General features: G+C 38.1%; 1 pseudogene; it reads left to right on the top strand.

Moving 5' to 3' along the window:
• Nucleotides 1-10,134: 10,134 nt before the first annotated feature.
• Nucleotides 10,135-10,252, top strand: LOC150098727 (U2 spliceosomal RNA; annotated as a pseudogene).
• The last annotated feature ends 14,712 nt before the right edge of the window (nucleotides 10,253-24,964 follow it).

The raw sequence follows: 24,964 nt of genomic DNA, 5'->3' as shown, positions 1-24,964 counted from the left end.
GTAAATTTTTATTCCATTTTATTATTATTTCATTTAAGTAGATATTAAAAAGAGTTGCTGAGAGGGGACATCCCTGTCGGACCCCTTGGTTTATCTCTCTCGTATATATGATAGCTCGTGATTTAATCTTATTTGTATTTGATTATTTTCATATATACTTGTGATAGCTTTTAGGATATTATTTGGTATTTGTCTTTCTTTTAATATGTTAAATAATATGTTTCTTTTAACTTTGTCAAATGCTTTTTCAAAGTCAATAAATGCAATATGTGTTTCTAAATTATATTCTCTTCTTTTCTCTATTATTAATTTTAGGCAGAAGGCTGGGTCTATACATGATCGTCCTTTTCTAAATCCATTTTGTACCTCTAGAATAAAGTTTTCGGAATATTTCATTAGTTTGTTATTTAAGATTCTGCTATATATTTTGTAACATGAATTTAGTATACTGATACCTCTATAGTTTTTAGGGTCATCGCTATTACCTTTTTTAAAGATAGATCTTATTATGCAGAATTTGTGATACTTCTAAAATTCCCAAATATTTGTAGCTCTCTTCGAATTTTATTGCCTTGATTATTTAACCACTGAGTAGCTCGATTTCGTTCATATCTTCAAACATTCCTCTTGTTATTCCATAAATTGCACATTTGTCTAAGCCAAAAGCCATTGATATATCTTGACTGAATATGTGCACAGTGTTTAGCAACGATCTGGTTCTGGTGTGTGTGTGTGTGTACCAAGCAATTTTAGACCTGGTTTTACTCCATTTCCCAAGTATACAAACAGACTAAAAGTCAAGTTTGCGCCTGCAATTGATGCAAGTCTAACTGATCCCACAGGTAGTGCAGAACCAGGGCAACTCGTGGCAAAGGTGGAACAAGCTCCGATCACTAATCTTAATATTTACCCTTAATGCCAAAACACATCTCCAAGAAGGGGATGTATGATGTTTTGTATTAAAGGCAAGGGGCCACTACCCAGACCGGTTTCGACCATTATTGTGGTCGAATGGGAGTTCATGTCTCTCATCATCGGCCTTTGGAGAATAAAGCATGCTGAGGGTCAGCGAACAGTAAGAGAGGAGAATAATGAAAGATAGAGTAGGATAGTAGGAGGTAAAAGAGGCCTCAGTCAACCTGTTTAGCCTTATATGGCTAATTGGTCTGTGACACATATTCTCAATTTATCTGTTAAAAAAAAAAAAAAAAAAAAAAAAAAAAAAAATTTAACCATAAAAATTTTGACTAATAGTTCACTTATAAATTTATCCTTAATAATTTCGTCAGTTATCTATGAAGGAGATCCATTGACCTGTTTTGAAAACAATAATTTCAGTTAGAACTTTTTTTTTTTTTTTTTTTTATTTATTTATTTATTTATTTTATTTATTTTTTTTAATTTACATAAAAATCAAAGGACTTAAGGTCCGGTCAGTTGAACTGAAAGGGAACAAAATAAGGAACTTACAGACCTGGTACCACTGGGACTTAGAATGGGGTAGAAGACTGGCCCGGGAGTTGCTGCTCACAAGGAGCAGCACCGCCTCGCAGTAAGCCTTCGCAGCCCGGGTTCTCAGATCTTCCCCCCTTATTTGGAGTAAAGGAAACCGTGCCAGCGAAAGCTTTGTGGCGAGGAAGAACAGAGTGGTTGTTACTTTTCCTAGGGAGAGTTGGGTGTAGTTTTGGAGATACTAAAGAAATATACAGGGCTTGATTCGTCCCTGTATAAGAAAGCATATTTTCGGTGGTTTGCAGTATTTGTTCACAAATTTAAAGTCGCCTAGTAGATGTCTCTCTTGCGCAAGAAATTTAGGAAGGTAAAAAAAGAAACCTTTCGTTATTCCTGCGTACATTAAATTTGCGTCCCGTACCTGGGATTTTTTCCGTACCTTCCAGATGTGATACTTTAAAACGTTAATTAAAAAAATGGCGAATTTTTGGGTCTTGTTGACTGGTGGCGGGAATTGCAGGTGTATGACCTCGTCTAGTGATAGCATCGGGATTCCCAGTGCTGTGCTCAGTCTTTGCCAGACGCGTTGGGCTGGTGGGCAAAAATAAAAGAAATGCTCCACCGTTTCTACGCCCCGGCAGACATCACAAAAGGGATCGCACGGACTGGGTACGTACCTAGATTTAACCTGTTTCACCGGGAGCCGCCCATAAGCTATTCGCCAGGCCAGATCCCGATGAAAAGGCTGTCCCCAGCTATTCTTGATGTTTTTAAAGAGAATTTCATTGTTTGTCCCGAGGTTTGGTGTATCACGCCTGGAGAGTTGGAAGAAATCCCAGTATACTGCTTTCGGTTTGTGTGAGAGGATTTCTGTTCCTTTGTCTCTAAGTACTGTGAGTGATTTTACTAGTGTGCGGTACCACTTGGGCACAACCCTTGCACGGGGTCCAGCATAGTCCGTGGTTCCAAAGAGGGGGAGGAAAAGTCCTATAAAATATCTAATTAGGAGGCCTGAAATATGGTTTGAGTTTAAGGCCTTCCGTACGGTTTTGAATGTATTTGCATAAAGCAAGCTTTTGAGATCAGGCAGAGCATACCCCCCTTCTTCATGTTTAAGTTGCAGGTATTGTTTTTTAACCTCATGTTTTTTTTCATTCCAGAAGAAATCTATGAGTTTTTTGGATAATTGATTTTCTTGTAGCAGTGTGATGCCTGTGATATTGATTGTGTGCATCAGCATTGGGGTAATGATTGTTTTTATCACTGTGGCTCTGCCATAAAAGGAGAAAAAGGTCGGTTTGAATAGACTTATCTTTTCCGTACTTATTTCCTGTAGTTTTTTAACTGGTAAAGCTAGCGACTCCGAAAAGGGAACTCCTAGTATTGTTAGCGGCTGCGTATGCAGCGCTAAACCGTAGGGAAGTCCGGTGTTATGGAAATTTCCAAAATTTTTGATTTTGGTTTTTTGTGCATTAACTCGGAGACCACTGACTATGCTGAAGTTTTGCAGTATGTCAAGATAGATGCAGATAGACTCAGAGTCTCTAAGTGTGGCCACTACATCATCTGCATATGCTACTATTTTGCACTGTTTGGAAACTTGGGGCAGTGGAATACCATTAATTGCAGGGTTGTTCTCTATTCTTTTGATGAGGGGTTCTAATGCTAGGGAAAAGAGAAGGGGACTTAGTGGGCAGCCTTGCCTAACCCCTCTCTTTATACGGATTGGTTCTGTCAGAAACCCATTAATAGACAGTTGTGTCGAGGCCTCCGCGTACATATGTTTAATTGTAGGCCGAAGTCTCGGGCCTATGCCCACTTTTTTTAGGGTGTCCTGTAAGTACGTGTGGCTGACGCTGTCGAACGCTTTTTCCAGGTCGGTGGAGAGAAGTGCCAGGGGGTATTTTTTTTCCTTGGCCAGTCTGATTAGGTCTCTTAGCAGGAAGAGATTAAATTCCATAGATCTACCTGGGATTCCATAGACCTGTGAACTTGTTATTATGTTTTCTATTCCGCCCTTAATGCGTGTACAGATAATTTTTGCGAAAAGTTTATAGTCTAGGTTAGTTAAGGAGATGGGACGCCAGTTATTTGACAAGGTCCGATCTCGGTCTTTTTTGGGGATAAAGATTGTATAGCTCTTAGCGAATTCCTCGGGGATGTTTCCCGAAGTGAGGAATTCGTTAAAGATCTTTACTAGTGCTGGCAGTACAAGGTCCCAGATAGATCTATAGAATTCTATCCCCAGTCCGTCTGGCCCTGGGGTCTTTTTTGTCTTCATCGTTTTGCACGTGGCTTTTATTTCAGCTGCAGTTATCGGCCTGTCATGCAGGGCGCTAAGATGCTCGGGAAAACGTTTGACGTCCCACTCACTGAAGTCATCCGTGCCCTGCTGGTCAGCGAAGATGCCGAGATACTGCTGGTGAAAGTGACGGAGTATTTCATGGGTTGAATTTAGAATCTGGCATTTCTCCTCGATCTGGTAAATCGTTCTTTCATCGTTTGCTGCCACCCGTTGTTGATTGTAGAATGCGGCGGAGGGTGTTTCCAAATTTCTGAGATAGAGTCTCGTTCGAAAGTCGAGGTCATCGACTCTATTCTGCCGCTCTTGCTGCAGCTCTATTTCTACCTGTCTGATAAGATGTCCGCAGGGAACTCCGCTCCGTTCGCTTGACCGGTACCAGCCGAGTTCCCTGTAGAGATCCCTCAGCCGTTTACGTTGTTGGTAGACCCTTTCGCGCCCACATTTTTGAAACAGTTCCTTAGCCTGCCACTTAAAGTGCAGCCAGTTTTCCCAGTCCCAGGTGATGTTTGTCCATTCATCACAGAGTTTCTGTAGCTGGTCGCTGAAAAGACTGGGAAAGGTAGGAGGAAGCCTCCAAGGACCTCTGGCTGTTTCCATAACCTCTGGGAGTGTAATTTTTAAAATGACCAATTTGTGGTCTGTTGACATGTTGTGTGCTGTGGTGTGACATGTCCTTTGAACATACTGTTCCAAGTTTTGGGACACGTACACCCTATCTAGTCTCGTCGATATCTGGCCGCGGCACCACGTTGTTTCTACCTTCGATGGGTTATTCCTCCTCCAGACATCGACGAGATCAAAATTTACACAGCATCTTTTTAGAGCGGCGGTTCCGCCGGTTCCGGAGTTTGCGTTCCCGCCTACTTTGTCCAAACGTGTGTCTTCCACACAATTCCAGTCTCCGGCTACTATTAGGTGTTCTGCTCCCAAGAGGTAGTTTTCAAGGGCAGAGAAGAAACCGCTTCTGTGGTATGGGCTGTTCGGGGCGTATACTGCAACAAGCCGGATGGTACGGCCACCGTACTTCCAGTCTACCGTTATTAGACGTCCCATGGCGTCCTTCTGGACGTTGAAGAACCCCCCCGCGATTGGGGGGCGAATTAGTATCCCCACCCCTCGCGAGTGAGCATCCCCAAAGCACCAGTAGCTGGTGACTGGGTAACTTCTCGAGAAGTTCTCCACGTCCCAATGCTTATAAAAATGGGTTTCTTGAATCAGGAGGATATTAATTTTGTACCTTAACATTAGCTTCCAGACAGCGCTTTGTGCGAAGGGGTTGCGTAAACCGTTGGTGTTTAAAGTGGCAATTTTAAAATCCATGTTGGTATTTGGAGGAAGGGGGGGTGTTATCTGTTTGTTGCTCTACATGTTCCACCTGTGATTCACTATCGGAGCTGTTTGGAATATCCATAACGAGGTCGTTTTGAAATTCCATTTCTGTGATGCTATAAATGTCCGTGCTGCAGATATCTGAATGGGGTTCTGCAGGTTGGTCCGCTACTGGGGATAGGTTTCCTGTCTTTGTTACTGCCTCCTCAAGGGGCTGGGTGCCTTCGCGTTGGCTTGTAGTTTGGATGTTGTCCATTTCATCTTCTGACGAGAGTAGGCTGCTTTGTTTAGCCTTTTTTGCCTCTTCTGTTTCTGCCTCTCTTGTGCGCTTTATTGGGGCGCTGGTTGTTACGACTTCTTCCTCTTTGCTGCGGGTTTCGAAGTTGGCTGTTATTTCCTTGATGTGGCGGGTTGCCCTGGGTGTCTTACCCGTTACGGGTTTCATGGAGGTTGTGTTTTCTGCTAGTGTTTCTTTTTCGGTCTGTTGCCGGAGCTCTGGAAAATCGCTCATTGATGATACCTCAGGTTTACCGAGGGGTATAGCCCTGATCGGTATTATGGTCCCTCCAGCTGCTTCTGAGCTTGTTCTGTGCGAGCACGTGTCCACTTTATGGGTCAAGTCCCCACATTTAAGACAAGCTTCTGTGCAGTTTACTATTTTGTGCTCTGTTGATTTGCAATTTTTGCACTGTAGTTTTGGGCATTCTGCCCCTAGGTGACCTCAGAGTTACATCGGAAACACAATCTTTTAACACCCGGGTAGTTAACCATGACTCTTGTTTGGCCCACTAAAATGAAATTGGGAACTTCCTTTTTCATATCCATCTGTACTTCAACGTCGCCTGTTTTCCAACCTTTGTAATCTGGATGTTCAAATGCTTTGATATTAATAATATCGCCCCATTGGCTAAAAAATTTTTTGACGTTGTCTTCATTCTCCAGGTATTCCAAGGGAAATCTAGTTATTCTTAACGTTTTTCGTAAACTCCCTATTAAATAAGGTTTAATCGTTTGTCCCGCACAGGGAAAACCTTCTAATAATTTGCTTCTAGTTTGGTCATTTTTAACTACAATTTGGAATCTTTCTTTTGAGTACGGTGTGAAACCATATATGTTTTCTGCCCCTACTGTATCAATCAGAGCTTTCACTAACGTCCGCTCATCTGGGAGCCGCTAGACTTCGATGCCAAGCGTTCTAGTTCTGGGTAAGAATAAAGGCATTGTTGGGGTAGGGTTGATTATTGGGAACACCATAATGAAGTTATATTGTTATGAAAGATGGCGGCTCGTGTTGTAGTGTTTAGTGTCGTGTATTATTGATAGTGAATTATAATCGGGTTTGATATGTTTTTAGCGATTTATAGTTATGCTTAATCATTAGGGTTAGTAGTTAATTGCTTGGGGTGGGGGGGGGGGGGGGTGGGGGGGGGGGGGGGTGGGGGGGGGGGGGGGTGGGGGGGGGGGGGGGTGGGGGGGGGGGGGGGTGGGGGGGGGGGGGGGTGGGGGGGGGGGGGGGTGGGGGGGGGGGGGGGTGGGGGGGGGGGGGGGTGGGGGGGGGGGGGGGTGGGGGGGGGGGGGGGTGGGGGGGGGGGGGGGTGGGGGGGGGGGGGGGTGGGGGGGGGGGGGGGTGGGGGGGGGGGGGGGTGGGGGGGGGGGGGGGTGGGGGGGGGGGGGGGTGGGGGGGGGGGGGGGTGGGGGGGGGGGGGGGTGGGGGGGGGGGGGGGTGGGGGGGGGGGGGGGTGGGGGGGGGGGGGGGTGGGGGGGGGGGGGGGTGGGGGGGGGGGGGGGTGGGGGGGGGGGGGGGTGGGGGGGGGGGGGGGTGGGGGGGGGGGGGGGTGGGGGGGGGGGGGGGTGGGGGGGGGGGGGGGTGGGGGGGGGGGGGGGTGGGGGGGGGGGGGGGCAAGAAACTGCAAGAAAACCTACTGCAAATAGAGCAATATTTTGCCAAATGGCGTCTCCAGGTGAATCCTCAGAAGAGCGTAGCCGTCTTATTCTCTAGAAGATCAGTGCTTCCCAAAGAAGATATTCTCCTCTTTAACACAAAAATTCAGTGGAAAACAGAGATCAAGTACCTTGGTGTAGTAATGGACAGTAAACTGACTTTCAACTCCCATATCAAGACTCTCTGTGCAAACACATCCAAAACCATAGCCCAGCTCTATCCGCTAATAAACAGAAACAGCAAACTGAGCACCAGAATCAAACTTCTGATATACAAAGTGATGGTTCGTCCAACACTCACTTATGCCTCACCGGCCTGGGGCCATACTTCAAACTCAAATATCATTAAATTACAACGCATTCAGAACAAGTGTCTTAGAATGATCCTGGGCGCTCCATGGTTCATCCGAACTGTCCAACTGCACCGCGACACGGAGGTCCCCTATATTTACACCTTCATGCAGACTATAGCAACCAAATTCTTTTCAAAGGCAAGTGTGCATCCTAACAGACTGATCCAACTGGCCGCTGACTATGATGCAACGGACTATTCGAAGTACAAAAGACCTAAAGCCATCCTAAATCCCCTCACTGAGGATTAATCTCCTAGCCCAATCAGGGCGAGCAATATAGCTCATAAACTCTTCCCACTCACAGTCTCTGTTAAGATAGCCGGGAATATGAAAAGCTTTTGCTTCACCCGTTAAGCCAGTAATGTTACTAGTTACTAGTTACTAGGTTCCTCTTCTTACGAAGTTTTCTCATCTTCTTCCTAGTTGGTTCTTTAGAGATGTCAGATGACACGCACTTATCAATTTCACTTGATCCAGATAAAATATCAACATTTTCTTGTTGCTGACAGCTACTTGTATCTACTATGTTCCTCTCTTTTGCGCATTTTAAAAATCCAGTCTTTAACTAGTGATCTATACTTAAGAATTTGAAAGCTAAAAACAATTACCGTATTTAACGAACAGTCCTTCAACAAATGGCTAGTGAAAGCAGAACTTGAAACAGACAGCAATGGTAGGCCAGTAGAGATAAAGCAGCTATGAAGACGTTCATATGATCGGTGCGGTATTAACAAAAGATCGCGCTACTAATTGACAAAGACAAGCCGACAGTTCAGTTGAAATGCTAATTCTCTTCAACCAAGTTCCTTATATAATATTTGAAACACATTCACTATATATTTCTTAGTTTTAACACGTTCACTCAAACAAAAGCATATGTTTCCGGTGCACCATATGGTTTTGATTGTCTACTATACAGCATTTTATGTGGGAGGGGTCATGCGATTCATAAGTTCCGTTTTTATCCCAGTTGTCTCTAATTGCACTGTTTGTTGAGAAACATATTACACAGCCTGCAGATGTCTCTGTATCTTATTCAGTGATACAATTGGAACGTTTTACAATCTCAAAATTAAATTTTATTCCATGCGTTAATGATGCATAGCCGAAAATTGCCACGAAAATTTTCTGCGAAAGGTCTTCAGCACCTCCTGAAGACCTTTCGCAGACCCCCGGGGGTCCGCGTACCACACTTTGAGAAACACTGCTTTATATAAAGGAGGTAACAGAAATGAAATAAAAAAAATTACAGAACAATATCTATACTATCCACAATCTCAAAGATTATTGAAATTCTAATAAAAAAACGCTTAATTAGCTATTTAAACACCATATCCTTTTACGTAATTAATCAATATGTGTTTAGATATGGATACAATATCGAAGAAGCGCATTGGAGTTTCATAAAACGGCCTGTAGTTGAATAAATAAGGAAATGCACAAAGCAGCCTTTCTTCTTGATATTGTATAATACTGCACTCTACTATACTGAATGCATTGTACAATACTGTACATTGAATTGTGCATCTTGAAATGTATTGTGTAGTAATGTACTTTGAATTATACAACTTGATTTGTATTGTATGATACTGTACATTGAATTGTGCAACTTAAATTCTATAATATAAACATCTTGTATACGTGATGGGAATGATAATAAACTGTTAAACTGTTTAAAAAAAATCAGTGCAATGGAACCAGACAACTTTATGTACCTTCACTTTACTGACAGTATAGATGCAATTTTTTTTTCGCTGATTTTCAAATGTTTGTTTGCATGGAAATATGAAATGTACGAAACGGCTCGCACCGCCGGCAAACCTCTCCCCGGCCCCCTGTTCCCATTTTCACCCCTCTTTTTCATCTCTTTACCACCATACCAAAAAAAAAGAGTGCTCCTCCCACCCTTAAAAAAATATGTATATATTTTTTATTAAAAAAATGGGTTATTTTAAGATTCGGATTTTCATGAATTTATAAAATAATTGTTTGACAAATATAATTATCCAGAAGTTCTAGGAGAATCAAATGTATTTGGAACTAAGATAATTACAAAAAAAAAATAAAAAAAATCGATGGTGACATCGATGTCTTGCCTAGTGATGCATTATTAAGTGAAGAAAGTATGAAAGGATCTCTTATATTAAACTGATATTAAAAACTATAATTATAGGAAAAAACAAGTAGCAAATGAAAATGTTTGTTTAGTGCAATATAACTTAGATTCCAGTCAGCAAACAAACTGCACTCATAGTAAATTAACATAAATAAAATAATCGTCGACCAATAAAATTTTGTGTCACGTGAAAACCCACAAAGAAGTGACGCACAGGCTGGAACTACCCCTCCCCTTCCTAGCAACATCACTTGTCGTAAATATAAGACGAATCACCGCAAGTTGAGTTCATTACAATCTGAGATTTGTCCTTGGAAAATTGTGTTCGTGAGCTTCCCAGTTGTATTACAGAGAGAGAGACTTGCATTATAGCTATCTTATATATATATATATATATGTGTGTGTGTAGAAAGTATTTTACCTTGGGTATAATAAATGTTAAAGATACCAAGTTATTTTTAACCTGGTTTTACTCCATTTCCCAAGTATGCAAACATGTTTGCACCTGCAAGTGTTGCAAGTCTAGCTGACCCTGCACATAGTGCAAGACCAAGGCAACTCATGGTAAAAGTAGTATATATATATACGCCGTATATATATATATATATATATATATATATATATATATATATATATATATCGCTTCTCGGCCTTTTGGCTAAGATCAAAGTGTAGTATCTGTTCTAACCAACTTAACAGGCTAAGAGCAAATCGTAGTATCTGTGCTGCAAAGTTAACATCGAACACGGATTCCACCAGGCATTCGCGATATTAACAGACCAATGCAGATAGAGTAAACCCCTGATCTGGGTAATAATAAACATTTGGTAGTGGGGATTAGCCTATCCTCTCCCCCCCCCCTCACCAGCTATGGCCAATGTTTTGGCCAATCGAGACTGACGCCGATCTAAGACCCCGACTTTTGGCTAAAGTCCTCATTGACAGCGTCGGTGCGGACCAGATTTTTGGATTCACTCCCTTTGGTGGTGGCAGATACCAAATCGTAGTAAGGAGCGCCGAGACTAGAGACAAATTACTCGAAGGCTTTCAATGTAATGGAAAGGAAATTGTTCCATTTATGGTGAGGAGCATTATCAAAATGCTTAAAATCCCCAGAGTCCCCTTGGAGTATATACAAAGTGACGAAAAAGTCATCCACGAAGTGTTCGGAAAATGGGGTGTTGTACGCAGCATACGTCCTAAACGATGCAGACAACCCTCAATGGAAGTCGGGCGAAGTAAACATCTTGCTCGAGATGAAACAGCGGTTCCAAATTTCGTCGTCATCGGATCCACTAGGGTAATGGTAAATTACCCTGGCGTAAAGAGGCAATGCTTCATGTGTGGCGCCTTCACCCACCTAGGGGCTGACTGCCCATAAACGAAGTGTAAAAATTGCCTTTCAGCAGGCCATACACTCGAACAGTGCCAGTCAACCTGTTTAAAATGTGGTAAAAAAGACCACAAAGTGGACACCTGCCCATCAAGAACGCATGCAGAAAGGACGGGAGGTGCTATTATATCAGCCGCAGTCACCTCAGTAGAGAAGCCTCAAACCATGGAGCAAGAAGACTTCCCTGTTCTTCAATCCCCCATCTTTAGAAACTGAAGATGCCGTCACGCAAAATTCAGCAGGAAGAAAAAAACAAGAAGAAGCATAACACAAAGAAAAATCCCAACATGCAAAGTGCAGAAAATAAGAGTGATGACACAGAAGTAGAAAAGATGGAAGCTAGCAACAATATAGCAAAACGACCAATGAGCCCAGAAGAAGAAACTAAGAAACAGAAGCCAGCTAATATAATTCCCTCAGAAGAGTCGGAGACAGAGAGAAAGAAGGAAACCAACCATAACACAAGAGAATATACTGACGACGAAGAAATTCTCGGCGGAACAGTTGGGCCGGCAATGATGAACGCTTTTATCGGAGATCCTGAAACTGCACAGAAACTCAAAACAGCAATAGAAAATCTAGGGGAACCTTTGCTCTTCTTCTCAGCAAAGACAAATCCTAAAATCTTAAAGTTCGAATGGGGAACCTCCTCATTAAAGACATTATCAGGCTCACTCCAGAACAGCTAAATGGTTTCTTAGACCTAAAAAAGGAAGAAACAATGGCGCTCTATGACACTCTCGTACGAATAACAAAAGGTCAGGAAGAGCATATTTAATCTCGGAGATCGAGAGGCTCAACAACGAATAATTTTTAGTTAAACGTTATTCTTTCTATACAGTTCACAAAGGCGGCGGTCGGCCTGATAGAACCCGAGCTGCGAAGGCTTACATCGAGGCGGTGCAGCTCCCTGTGAGCTGCATCACTCGAGCCAGGCTCTTCCTCCATCTCTCTTGGTTCCTCCACATGTCTTTCGTCTATCTTTCTTTTTCTGAAACATCCCCATAGATCCTTTCCACAGTCTCTCTACAGTTTCCTTTTCAGGATTTTTCCTTTTTTAAAGTGAAAAATCAACGACCGTTTTAGAATCGCCCCTGGGGGGCAAACAGCTAAAACAGGTCAACTGAGGCCTCTTTTACCTACTCTACCACTATGCATTCTATCTTTCATTTCCTCTCCTACTATCTGCTGACTCTCAGCCTATCTTACTCTACAGGCCAATGATGAAGATTTGTTGAGCTCACAAATTATTATAGCTTAGCTTATATATATATATATATATATATATATGATTAGTACTATTAACTCGGGGTTGGGATATGTTCATTTTTCTAAATTAACTGACTTAAAACCCGAGAATTATAACACAATGACATTTATTTGAAAAAAACGCAACATGTTTCATCAAGAATGACTTCATCAGGCGATAAAAACATAGAAAGATATTAAAAGACACGAAATTAACATTGACACACTCTAAAGCTATACAATTATAAAGCCATAATATTCGACTGTAAATTACAGTTATTATGAGCTTGAACTACAGTCTGAGTTAAAGTTCTATTGTTGTACACCTGTGCATGTGTGGAATCACGCGATCTCCAGTATCTGATAGTAGAGTTGAAAGAGTCAGGCAAATTATAGCTAACATTGTTATTCATGTAAAAAGGGTCCAAGGTGATTTCTTTTGACTCGACAATGCGGCGCTCTACTTCATCATGGCAGATGAGTAGGTTTGAAGTTGATGTCCAGTTTATTTCATGTTGGTGGCTTTCGTTGTTCGTGTTTATTGAAAACAGGACATGGCTTGACAGAGCAGTTGCTCTGGTTCTTTTATAAGCATTCTCGTGCTGGTGCTCTTCGAGAGTAGTAAGATAGATTTCTCTGTCTGCCCATAGTAAGGCTTTCCGCATTCACAACTGACCTTGTATACACCTGGGAATTGTAGAAGGTTGTGAGGTTGTTTATAGTTGTTGAATCGTGCAAGATCTGTACTGTCAGATGAAGAAGAACTGAAAAAGGAACTACAACATCTTAAATGGACCTTTAAAAACAATGGCTACTCTCTAAAAAATATTAACAACCAATTATCGCACCGTCAACGTAGCAACGTAGAGACACAGGACGACTCCAAAGGTCATATCGTCTTGCCATATATCAGCACACTATCCAAAAAGCTGAGTAGAATTCTAAAGAAGTTTAACATAAAAACGTGCTTCCCCACTATGCCAAAAATAAGATCACGCTTCAACAAATATAAACAACCTCACAACCTTCTACAATTCCCAGGTGTATACAAGGTCACTTGTGAACGAGGAAAGCCTTACTATGGGCAGACAGAGAAATCTATCTTACTACGTCTCGAAGAGCACCAGCATGACATTGATTATAAAAGAACCAGAGCAACTGCTCTGTCAAGCCATGTCCTGTTTTCAATAAACATGAACAACGAAAGCCACCAACATGAAATAAACTGGACATCAACTTCAAACCTACACATCTGCCATGATGAAGTAGAGCGCCGCATTGTCGAGTCAAAAGAAATCACCTTGGACCCTTTTTACATGAATAACAATCTAAGCTATAATTTGCCTGACTCTTTCAACTCTACTATCAGATACTGGAGATCGCGTGATTCCACACACGCACAGGTGTACAACAATAGAACTTTAACTCGGACTGTAGTTCAAGCTCATAATAACTGTAATTTACAGTCGAATATTATGGCTTTATAATTGTATAGCTTTAGAGTGTGTCAATGTTAATTTCGTGTCTTTTAATATCTTTCTATGTTCTTATCGCCTGATGAAGTCATTCTTGACGAAACATGTTGCGTTTTTTCAAATAAATGTCATTGTGTTATAATTCTCGGGTTTTAAGTCAGTTAATTTAGAAAAATGAATATATATATATATATATATATATATAATTCTCTTATAACCATATAGGTTTATTTTAATTGCTACAAAAGGTTTTACTTGCAGTACATTCTTATAATATTTATTCTAAAACTTTACTTGCGTTTTTTTCCCTTTTACTTAGTCTTAGACGTAAATCTCCATCTTTCATTTACTTCTGGTCAATAGTCGTTGATATTTCTCCTAGTACCTTAAGTTTCATCTGCTTGGTTAAGTATTATAATCGTTATTACTTGTTATTATCATAGAGCCACTGTGACTAGTATAAAGATGGCCACAAAATGTAACGAATGCATTCACAGCTTTCACACGTATGTACCCCTATGTGCGGACAGAGATGCACTCCTGAATTTCTTCTTTGCCTACTTTTTACTCCCCGAAAGTTTAGAATGTCCGAAATGTCATACGGATATGCACCTGGATAAAAGCAGACTATTATTCGCATGTAATAAGAGAATATGGATTCGAGTTCCGAAACAACGTCGATTAGTATATAGTGTAAATTCCGTAAATCCGCTAGAGTGGGTACATGGTTTGAAAATTCCAAATTGAGCTAGGAGGACATCGGTTTTTTCACACTGATGTGGTGTACTGTTAATTCACCCATTGACCTCGACAATGTTACATTCAAAAGGAAATTCATTGGTGTGACCGGACCATAGTTGATTGGGCATCTTTTTGCAGAGATGTATGTATATGGTGGGCATATGAAAACTCCAACAAACTGGGGGTGGGGAGGAAAAGTCGTGGAAATTGACAAAAGCAAATTTGGGAAGAGAAAATAACCGTGGTCGACGCCTTATAGGCCAGTCGGTTTTCGAGGGAATAGAAAGAGATTCCAGAAAAACATTCTTTGTTCCAGTGCCTAAGCAGGATAAAGCAAACCTGTTGGAAATCATTAAAGAATGGATTTTGCCTGGAACAACCATAATGTCAGATTGCTGGAGAACGTAAGTAGTAGGGGTGGTAGTTTGAACAAGATCAAGATAAGATAAGGATTCGTGACGTCATTCGTTGATAAGAAGATGGCGTCATTGTGGGCAACGTCATGAGATTGGAATGTTTGGAATTTCCCTGGGGGCATATGTGTGTGACGTCACGTTGTTTGTTTTGTTCACGTATGGAATTATTTGTGATGATTAGAAATAAGGAATCGTGTCGTGATTGGTGGTGCACTTCTGACAAGATCAAGATAAGATAAGGATTAGCGATAATTTTCCCCATGATACGAATACCTGGCAATTCAGTTTCCAAAAATAGTAAATGATTATCAATGTCGTACATTTTTTGTGAAAATCTCTCAGCTTCTTCACAACTAATAGAAAAACCTTTACTTCCATCAGCTCCTGTATCATTAGTTCCCCATCTTGGCATTTCAGAATATCACTGAGGTCCATTTCATAGTCAACTCTTCTTTGCAAGTAGCCGAGGATATCAGACCACATCCTGCATAACTTTTCCCAAGTGGTCCTAGATAAATACATCACAATTTAGGTGTCTTCTAAAATAATAATCGGTTTCCATCCTTTTAGAGCTATGTAAAGAGTTGTGTTTCGTGCTATTTTCGTGAAGAAAGAAAATTTCAATGACTTTTGTGGCTCACCCATTATTTTACTTTACTTTCCTGGATACAAAACACAACACAATATGATCAGTAAAAAAAATAAAAAACGCGTTTTTTTATTTTTTTTACTGAGCGCTACAAAGAAGAATGAAAAGCAAGTTCACGCGAGTTTTGGGCCCATTTTTTCTGTTTCCTTTTTCATGTAACAGTTAGTATTGGAGCAAAGAAAGAAGAATTGATTTCTAATTGAAAAGAAAGAGAACTTTTAAGTGACTTTCATGCTCAGTAACGTGTTAGTCATGTTGGACAAGTAATCTGAAAGCCTAAGAGTATGCAACACTTAGTTGAATGTGAATTGATCTTTGTTAGCAAGTTTTACTTTGAATTTTGAACTAGTGTTTTATGATGAATGTGTACTTATTTAACCTAGAGATGTAAATAGGGTATATTTGATAATTAGAATGTTCCCTATTGCTTTGCTAGTGAATTTGAATTTTGATATGATATACCTTTGATGTCTGGAAGTTTATTGTATGTAATTCGATAATTAATAAACATGTTTTTTCTATGTAAGTCTGAGTTTGTCAGCATGAGACTGATTTTACCACTGGCTAAAGTTCAAACCTGTGAATAAGGGGAAATTAAAAAAAGTTTAGAAAATTATAGGCCATGACTGCAATGTTGAAGTTTCTATAGGCACTTAATACTTGAACAAGATTAGGTAATACTTGAACACTGGGAAGGTTGCTGTGTACAAGAATTCTTCTGTGCTAGGACTCCGGCAGGTGCAGCTATATCAAACAAATTTTGTCAGAGTTCCGAAAGGAGAAGCGGTCCCAGAGAGATAGGTTAGAGATTTCAGGCTTAGTAGGTATGACAGGTATTTAGAATAGAGAAATACTAGAAAAGTGACTCCACAACAATGGCACAGCGGAAGTAACAATGAACCAGTCAACATAACAATCCTATATCCAAAAGGAGTCTTGACAAAACCCGATTTAATATTGTTTAAATATTATTAGACTTTCGTGAACAAAATTAATTAACAAATTAAAATGAAAAAGCCCATTTCGAAACAACGCGTGTGTATTTTATTACGTCTTTATAAAATAATGTTAATTCTTTGTAAACTGATGGTATAAGAAATAAACGTAACAATGTTCTTGTTATTGTTGTTGACGTGTAGGAAACGTAACAATAAGACTTGTGTATAAAAGTGAGCTACCAGGTGTTTTTAACGGGAGATTCTTCGGCGTCAAATGAAGAAAATGGTTAAAGGTTTATTTTTTAGAAACCAGAATTCTTCGAAACAGGAAATCCATGGACGCACAGCAGGTTGCTAGTAAATTATCCCCAGTAGCTTGCACGGAGCTGAAACACTTGGTGTCGATATTGCATTCTTTCGATTGATAAATTTAATACCATTCGTAGGGGGTGAGGAGAGGGCTATCTTCGTGATTCCTACGCTTAAGGGTATCCTACCAACGCCTACGAAGGGCGGCTTTCATTTGGTTTTCTTATATACAAACCAAAGCATGTGCGGCAAAGGAAATATCTAAGGTGGATGAGGTGGGGGGAGAGTTTCTTTTTTAAAAAAGTTGGTGGAGAGGAGGTTGACAACTGCTTGCACGATGTTAATAAGATAATGCCCGTGGATCCGGGGGAAGTAGGCATAGAACCATGGAGAAGAAGGTCGTGGATGAGGAGAGGGTATTTCCATGTTACATTTAAGTTTCTTTTATTTTTTTATATTGTGCCCATGCACAAGATGTTGGTTGGTCAGCCTATATTACATTAGTACAGTGTAAGAGTAGTGGTTTGAGAAAGGAGGAACTTCTTTACATTTGATTGAAATGACTGTAAATTCTATTCCTTGGGAAACATAGCTGGTGGCAGACTGTTCCACAGTGCAGCAGTTGCAGGGATGAAGTAGGATGAAAAGAAACTTGTTCTGTTTGTTTCTAGGTGTACTGTGAAGGGATGTTGACCAGCAGGTGCCCGTTCCAGCGAGCTTAGTACTGAGTGGAAGAGTTATCGATGTTATTTCAGATGAGCATTTCCCATGGAAATATTTGTAGAATATAGAGGGTGGCCATAAAGTAACTTTCCCTCTTTGGAGGCATCTGTAGCTAAAACCAATAAACGGAATGACACCAAATTTTATATTGAGACTTTTGAACGCACGGGGAAATGATTTCCGCGAAAAAGATTTATTAACAAAAATCGCCGATAGGGGAAATTTTGGTCCTGGTAAAGCTAGGACCAAAATTTCGTCGAACACCGCAGTTGGAACTGCGGTGTTCGACGACACAGGGACCAGTACTGGTTCAAGAGGTCGTGCCATAGCCCGCCAACTTGATATGGCTTATGCTACACTCGGAAAAATCTTATGGAAAATGCTTAGCTTCCATCGGTATAAGTTCAGTCCTGTGCAACATTTTTATTCTTTATATTTCTTTGTTTCAATAATTTCTAGATTGTAACTGAAAATAAATAAACCGTCATGTATTACTGAAATAAAGAGCCAAAGGCTTATTTATCATACATGTTCTCTAGAAGAGCGCTTTCCAAACTGTGGGCCGCAGTCACCTTGGGGGCCGTAAGTTTCTGTGAGGGAACCGTGAAATAATGAAAACAAATTTAAAATGTTTTAAGACTAAGTAGTTTTTTTTTTTTTTAATCTTAAAAGAAACGCATTTAATTTTTATTATTTAATTATTATTTATATTTTAATATGCAAAAAATCACACATTGGTGTTCGTTCACAAATTTTGCTTCCTGCGTATATTTCGGCGCTTAATGAATATTAGTAAATATATGCTTATTCATATGTTTCATTTCGAAGGTATTGATTAAGAAGCACAATAAATCTTACAAACGCAAATCTTGAATATAAACTGTATTGAATATAAATACAATAAATACTAAAATATATGTCTGTATTACGATTTTGTTTCGATTTGGGGCCGTGAAATATTTTAATTTTTCAAAAGGAAAATGCCTTTACATCCATAAGTTTGGGAAGCACTGCTCTAGAAGATGTGCTTTACATTTATGAAAAATACTAATGAAAGTGGTCTGGGGCTTGTTCAATCTTTACTACGATTTGCCATAAGTCACTACTTAAGCTTGCATCTGCCGAAATTTTTAGTTTCTATATATTCGGCACGAAACTCTTGGAGTTTCTATATTGTTGGATTCAATACTGACTTAATTTATTTGTACCATTTGTTATATTTGCAGTGTTTTTTTCTTTATGTTTTCTTGCATTTTAGCACATATTAGTAATGAATGTATCTCTCAGATATACCATGTCGTGCGCTGCAAAATTACCGCTGCGAGCTCCCGAGTGTTAATAAAGGCACTCGTTCAGCCGTATTATGGAAACAAGATATTTTACCAAAACACAGCATTTAGTTTACCAAATAAAAAAGCGCATTTCCCATTGACAGTTAAATATGTGCTTATTATATTTTATTAATAAAAAATGTGAATTTGAAAAATTCACATTTGAATTTCATAAACTTTTATAGTCTATATAAATATATATTAAATTATATTATGCATGAATTCTCCTCGCTCCCTGCAGTAAACAATACACTATCCCCAACAGCCATTATACTGCAGAAAGACGAAAAACCATTAGTTTTATCATGTCACTGAATAAAGCTCACAGACATCTGCAGACTGTGTTATATATTTCTCAACAAATGGTGTAATTACAGGCAACTGGGCATATAAACACTAACTAATGAATTAACATTTTCAAAAGAAATTGCTATATATATAGGCCCAAGCAAAACCACATGTTGCTGGTGCAACATAAGGTTTTGCTTGACACTACCCCCCCACACACACACCCCGTCATGAACGTGTTAAAACTAAGAAATATATAGTGAATGTATTTCAGATATTATATTATGTAAATCGGTTTAAGAGAATTAGCATTTCCATTCAAATGTTGCTTTTTGTTTGGGTCGCGCGATCTTTTGTTAATAGGGAAACCAATCATATGTACTTCTTAATAGCTGCTTTTTCTCTACTGGCCTACAATCGAGCACATCTTTGACTTCCCATTAGTAATTTGTCAAGGATTGTTCATTACGTATCTCAAGTCTTAAATTACTGGTAATTTTTGCTTGATATAATAGGAAAGAAGATGACTCTATTTGGGTCGATAACTGATTGCACACAAGGAAACTGCTCTTGAGGACAGAAGAAGTGATGGAGAATAGAAGATTCTTGGTAAGTCATACCCATTTTCAGTTTTTTTTTTCTGAAAACTTTAGTTTCAGAAAATCCCCACATATATCTCGCAGCACGATTTTTTAGCTTTAATTTTGGGGGAAAAAAATGCGAGTTATATTCGAATAAATACGGTAATTTTTTTAGCTTTCAAATTGTTAAGTATGGATCATTGATTAAAGACTGGATTTATAAAACGCACAAAAGAGAGCAATATAGCAGATATAGAAATAAGCAATTTCACTCCTCTCATCGATGATAAATTATTTATATTAAGTAAAAATGTATAGTATCTTTATAAATTTTGTTCTATTAAAAATAAATCATGGTTTTTTTCGTTTAAATGTACATCTAAATTCAAATAAAACACAGTTACAATGAAATATATTTTTTTTATTTATTTATTATTTATTATTATTATTTTGATAAGGGTATTTTGAAAAGGTACTTGGTAATAATGAAAATTAAAGAAGGGTACACGGATATCTGAAGTTTCAGAAACACTGATCTATCCAAAAATATTTAGTCTGAAACATCGATGTACATTACGATGTTCGTTTTCTTAAATTCCGCTTCGAATTTGAATAGACGAAATAGCGTCTATCCAAACACGCACTTACATTTTTTTCGGAGTCATTTCAATTTTGAATGTGAAACATATTAAGTGTATTGTGTATTCTGTGTTTAAGTGACTTTGGACAATTTGACTTTGAATTTAATTGTGTACTTAATTTTAGATTTTTGATAGACAAATAAAATTTTAAAGATAATAGTTTATAAATTATAAACATATTAATCAGCTGAGGGACCTTAGCTAAAAATCCCGTATATATGCGGGATAGACTATCGGCGCATCAGGCTGACGCGGCTCGAATTAAATTAATAAACATAGGTTATTTATGAGCTATAAAATCCTTTAGATGAGCTTTGTTTACACATACTGCAATTGGCCCTTTGATAATTTTTGGTGTATTTTTTTGCTTCATTTCATTTTGTGAGTTACACTAACAGTGTTACTGTGCAGTTGACTTTTGTTTTATAAAATATATTTATGGTTGTTTAGTAAATTTTTTGTGAATTTGGATTATTATTCACGTAAAGTAAGTACATCTAATATATTTTTGCTAAGTTTGAAAATCAGTTAAATTGTTTAATTTTAGTTAATTATCTTATTTTGAAAACAAAAGATTTTTATGTTATGTTGGGTAGACGTCTAGAAAATAAATAATTTTCAATAAGAGATTTATTTATATATTTGTTCTTGTTCTGGTTGGAAGACATTGGGGTTGGGGTCCTTTTACTGATTTCTTTAATAAATAATTTTAATATACTAGAAATTTCTTAATTATTAAACAATTACCAGAATGTAAAAAATATTAAATAAATATCACTGAGAAATCAATCAGTGGCTAATATCTTTACATGTTAATTTTCAAAAAATACCTAAAATGTAAGCATATTTATTATTCAAAACATCTGAAAAATCAAATTCTGTAATTAAAAAAAAAATAGTCAGTCTTGGGCCATTCACCTTAAAAATAATAGTCGGTTAAGGGGTTAAAAAATAAGTTGAAGGGAAAATTTCAGAAATTATTATTTTTTTGGTGGACAACTTTTAACGCTCTTCTTATTTTAAACTCTAACCAAGTGTGTTAACCCTTAGATGTCGGAAAAAAAGCCAAAGAAGTTATCTAGTGCACAAAACAGGAAAAGACAATTGCAGCGAGTACAACTGGAGCATAAACTGGCTGGATCGCTGAATAAATTTTTAACTTCAGGACCACATAAAAAACGAAGAACAGAAACTTCTGACGAAGCAAGTGCTCCGTGTAGCTCTACTCCAGAAAAAGAGAGGACACAAGGTAACTATGAAGAAACAAATGTTACATGCGAAAATGAAACTGGACTGTCTACAGAAGTGGCAGCAGAAGAAATATTGGATTCCGATTCAGCGAAACACGAAACTTCAAATTTTAATGTTAATGATCCAGGTACTTGGCCGAATCATATAACTACCAAAGTTAGTGATTGTTTAGTTGAGCATTGCCCGCGTCAAGTAGTTAAAGAATTTCCCAAAGATGAATCTGGCCGTAAGTTTTCCGATTCATACTATTATCGAACTTTAGCAAATGGAGAAAAACTTTTACGAAGTTATTTAGTTTATTCAGAATCGCGAAATTCGGTTTTCTGTTATTATTGTAAAATATTTCATCATCATCATCATGCGTATCAAGGATTTAGGCTTAGCATGGCCTGTTCCGGCCTTAGAAGTCATCGTTGAATCGTTTAAGAGGACGTCCTGGTTTTCTTTTTCCTAATGGCTTGTACGTTAAGGCTTGTTTTGGTAATCTTTCTGTTTTCATTCTTTGAACGTGTTCCATCCATTTATGTTTATATTTTTTAATTTTTTCTATTACTGGTTCTTGGTTTAATTCTTTATAATTTCTTCGTTTCTTTTGTGATCAAATAGCGTATACTTTGCAGTTTTTCTCATAAACTTCATTTCTGCTGTTGTTAATCTTTGTTTGTCTTTTTGTTTTATTGTCCAGATTTCGCTTCCATACATTAAGACTGGTAGGGCTAACGTATTGTATACTTTTAGCCTGGTTTGTTTTTGAACTAGGTTTGGTTTCAATATAGAGTTAATTACACCTGTTATTTTTAAATATTTTGCAATTTTACGTTTATATCTTTTTCATTTTCATATGTGATCGTAAAAATTGCAAAATATTTAAAAATAACAAGTGTAATTAACTCTATATTAATCTTTGAACAGGTGATCTAAGATCTTGTTATCTATTACTATTTTAGTTCTTGCTGGATCTTGTCCTTTAAAGGCAGTTTTTGATTTTTCCGTTGATATTATCATACCATAATCTTTGGATATCTCATTTAGATCTAAAATAGCTTTCTGTAAGTTATCTTCAGAATTTGTAATTATTATTTGGTCGTCGGCAAAGAGGAGAGTGTTTAAGTTTACTGTTAGAGAAAGTTTAATTCCTTGATGTAAATTTTTATTCCATTTTATTATTATTTCATTTAAGTAGATATTAAAAAGAGTTGCTGAGAGGGGACATCCCTGTCGGACCCCTTGGTTTATCTCTCTCGTATATATGATAGCTCGTGATTTAATCTTATTTGTATTTGATTATTTTCATATATACTTGTGATAGCTTTTAGGATATTATTTGGTATTTGTCTTTCTTTTAATATGTTAAATAATATGTTTCTTTTAACTTTGTCAAATGCTTTTTCAAAGTCAATAAATGCAATATGTGTTTCTAAATTATATTCTCTTCTTTTCTCTATTATTAATTTTAGGCAGAAGGCTGGGTCTATACATGATCGTCCTTTTCTAAATCCATTTTGTACCTCTAGAATAAAGTTTTCGGAATATTTCATTAGTTTGTTATTTAAGATTCTGCTATATATTTTGTAACATGAATTTAGTATACTGATACCTCTATAGTTTTTAGGGTCATCGCTATTACCTTTTTTAAAGATAGATCTTATTATGCAGAATTTGTGATACTTCTAAAATTCCCAAATATTTGTAGCTCTCTTCGAATTTTATTGCCTTGATTATTTAACCACTGAGTAGCTCGATTTCGTTCATATCTTCAAACATTCCTCTTGTTATTCCATAAATTGCACATTTGTCTAAGCCAAAAGCCATTGATATATCTTGACTGAATATGTGCACAGTGTTTAGCAACGATCTGGTTCTGGTGTGTGTGTGTGTGTACCAAGCAATTTTAGACCTGGTTTTACTCCATTTCCCAAGTATACAAACAGACTAAAAGTCAAGTTTGCGCCTGCAATTGATGCAAGTCTAACTGATCCCACAGGTAGTGCAGAACCAGGGCAACTCGTGGCAAAGGTGGAACAAGCTCCGATCACTAATCTTAATATTTATTTTTATTTACCCTTAATGCCAAAACACATCTCCAAGAAGGGGATGTATGATGTTTTGTATTAAAGGCAAGGGGCCACTACCCAGACCGGTTTCGACCATTATTGTGGTCTCGTCAGTGGGAGCTAGGCTAGAAATACCAAGATTTAGTAATACAAGAGCTTGTAAGTATTTCACCAAAACAAGTTACCATAAGGTGTTTTAACCTTATTAAATAAAAATCTCTGGAGGAGATATAAATGTAGAAAGTATTTTTACCTTGGGTATATATATGTTACAGATACCAAGCAATTTTAAACCTGGTTTAACATCATACATCCCCTTCTTGGAGATGTGTTTTGGCATTAAGGGTAAATATTAAGATTAGTGATCGGAGCTTGTTCCACCTTTGCCACGAGTTGCCCTGGTTCTGCACTACCTGTGGGATCAGTTAGACTTGCATCAATTGCAGGCGCAAACTTGACTTTTAGTCTGTTTGTATACTTGGGAAATGGAGTAAAACCAGGTTTAAAATTGCTTGGTATCTGTAACATATTTATACCCAAGGTAAAAATACTTTCTACATATATATATATATATATATATATATACACACACACGCGCGAGCGCATGCACACACACACATGGTGGGCTCCCCTATCCGCCACCCAGGGGACGCGCTCTCTAGGGGTTACTGGGTCCCCCGAGAGTGTAAAATATTTAGTATTCAAAATTACCAACTTACTAATGAATATGGTTGTAACGATTGGCAACATTTGAGTCATATACTAAAAATACACGAGACAAGTTCCGCGCACATTAAAAACTGTTCAAAATACAGCGAACTTAAAATGTCGTTGATTAAGAAATGCACTATTGATTGCACACAACAAAGATTATACGAAATTGAGAAAAAATATTGGCAATCTGTTATACAACGCTTAATCTACATAATACAATATTTATCAAGACAGTGTATAGCTTTTAGAGGTTCTTCACAAAAACTTTTTGAAAATGATAACGGCAATTTTTTAAAGTTAGTAGAAACTGTTGCTAAATTTGATTCGATAATAGCAGAACACTTGCATCGCATCCAAACATCACAAAAGAGGAACATTGCTCATTATTTAGGTGATAAAATACAAAATGAAATCATCCGTATAATTTCTGAAGCTATAAAACAAAAAATTTTAGAAATGATTAAAGAGGCGAAATAGTATTCATTAATTCTCGACACTACTCCAGATATTAGCCACACAAAACAATTATCTATTGTTATTAGATTTGTTAATCAAAATAAAGATACAAATATAGCAGAAATTCATGAACATTTTTTGGGTTTTCAATCTGTAGAAGATACCACTGGGCAAGGACTATTTCAATTTATAAAAAATTATTTAAAATGATTGAATATTAACATTTCGGATTTACGCTACCAAGCTTATGATAACGGTTC

The sequence above is a fragment of the Typopeltis vanoorti genome, chromosome 15 (genome assembly GCF_054136105.1).
Source record: "Typopeltis vanoorti isolate ZY-2024b chromosome 15, IOZ_Tvanoo_1.0, whole genome shotgun sequence".
Lineage (NCBI taxonomy): Eukaryota > Metazoa > Arthropoda > Arachnida > Uropygi > Thelyphonidae > Typopeltis > Typopeltis vanoorti.
This window is presented reverse-complemented; position numbering and strand designations above follow the sequence as displayed.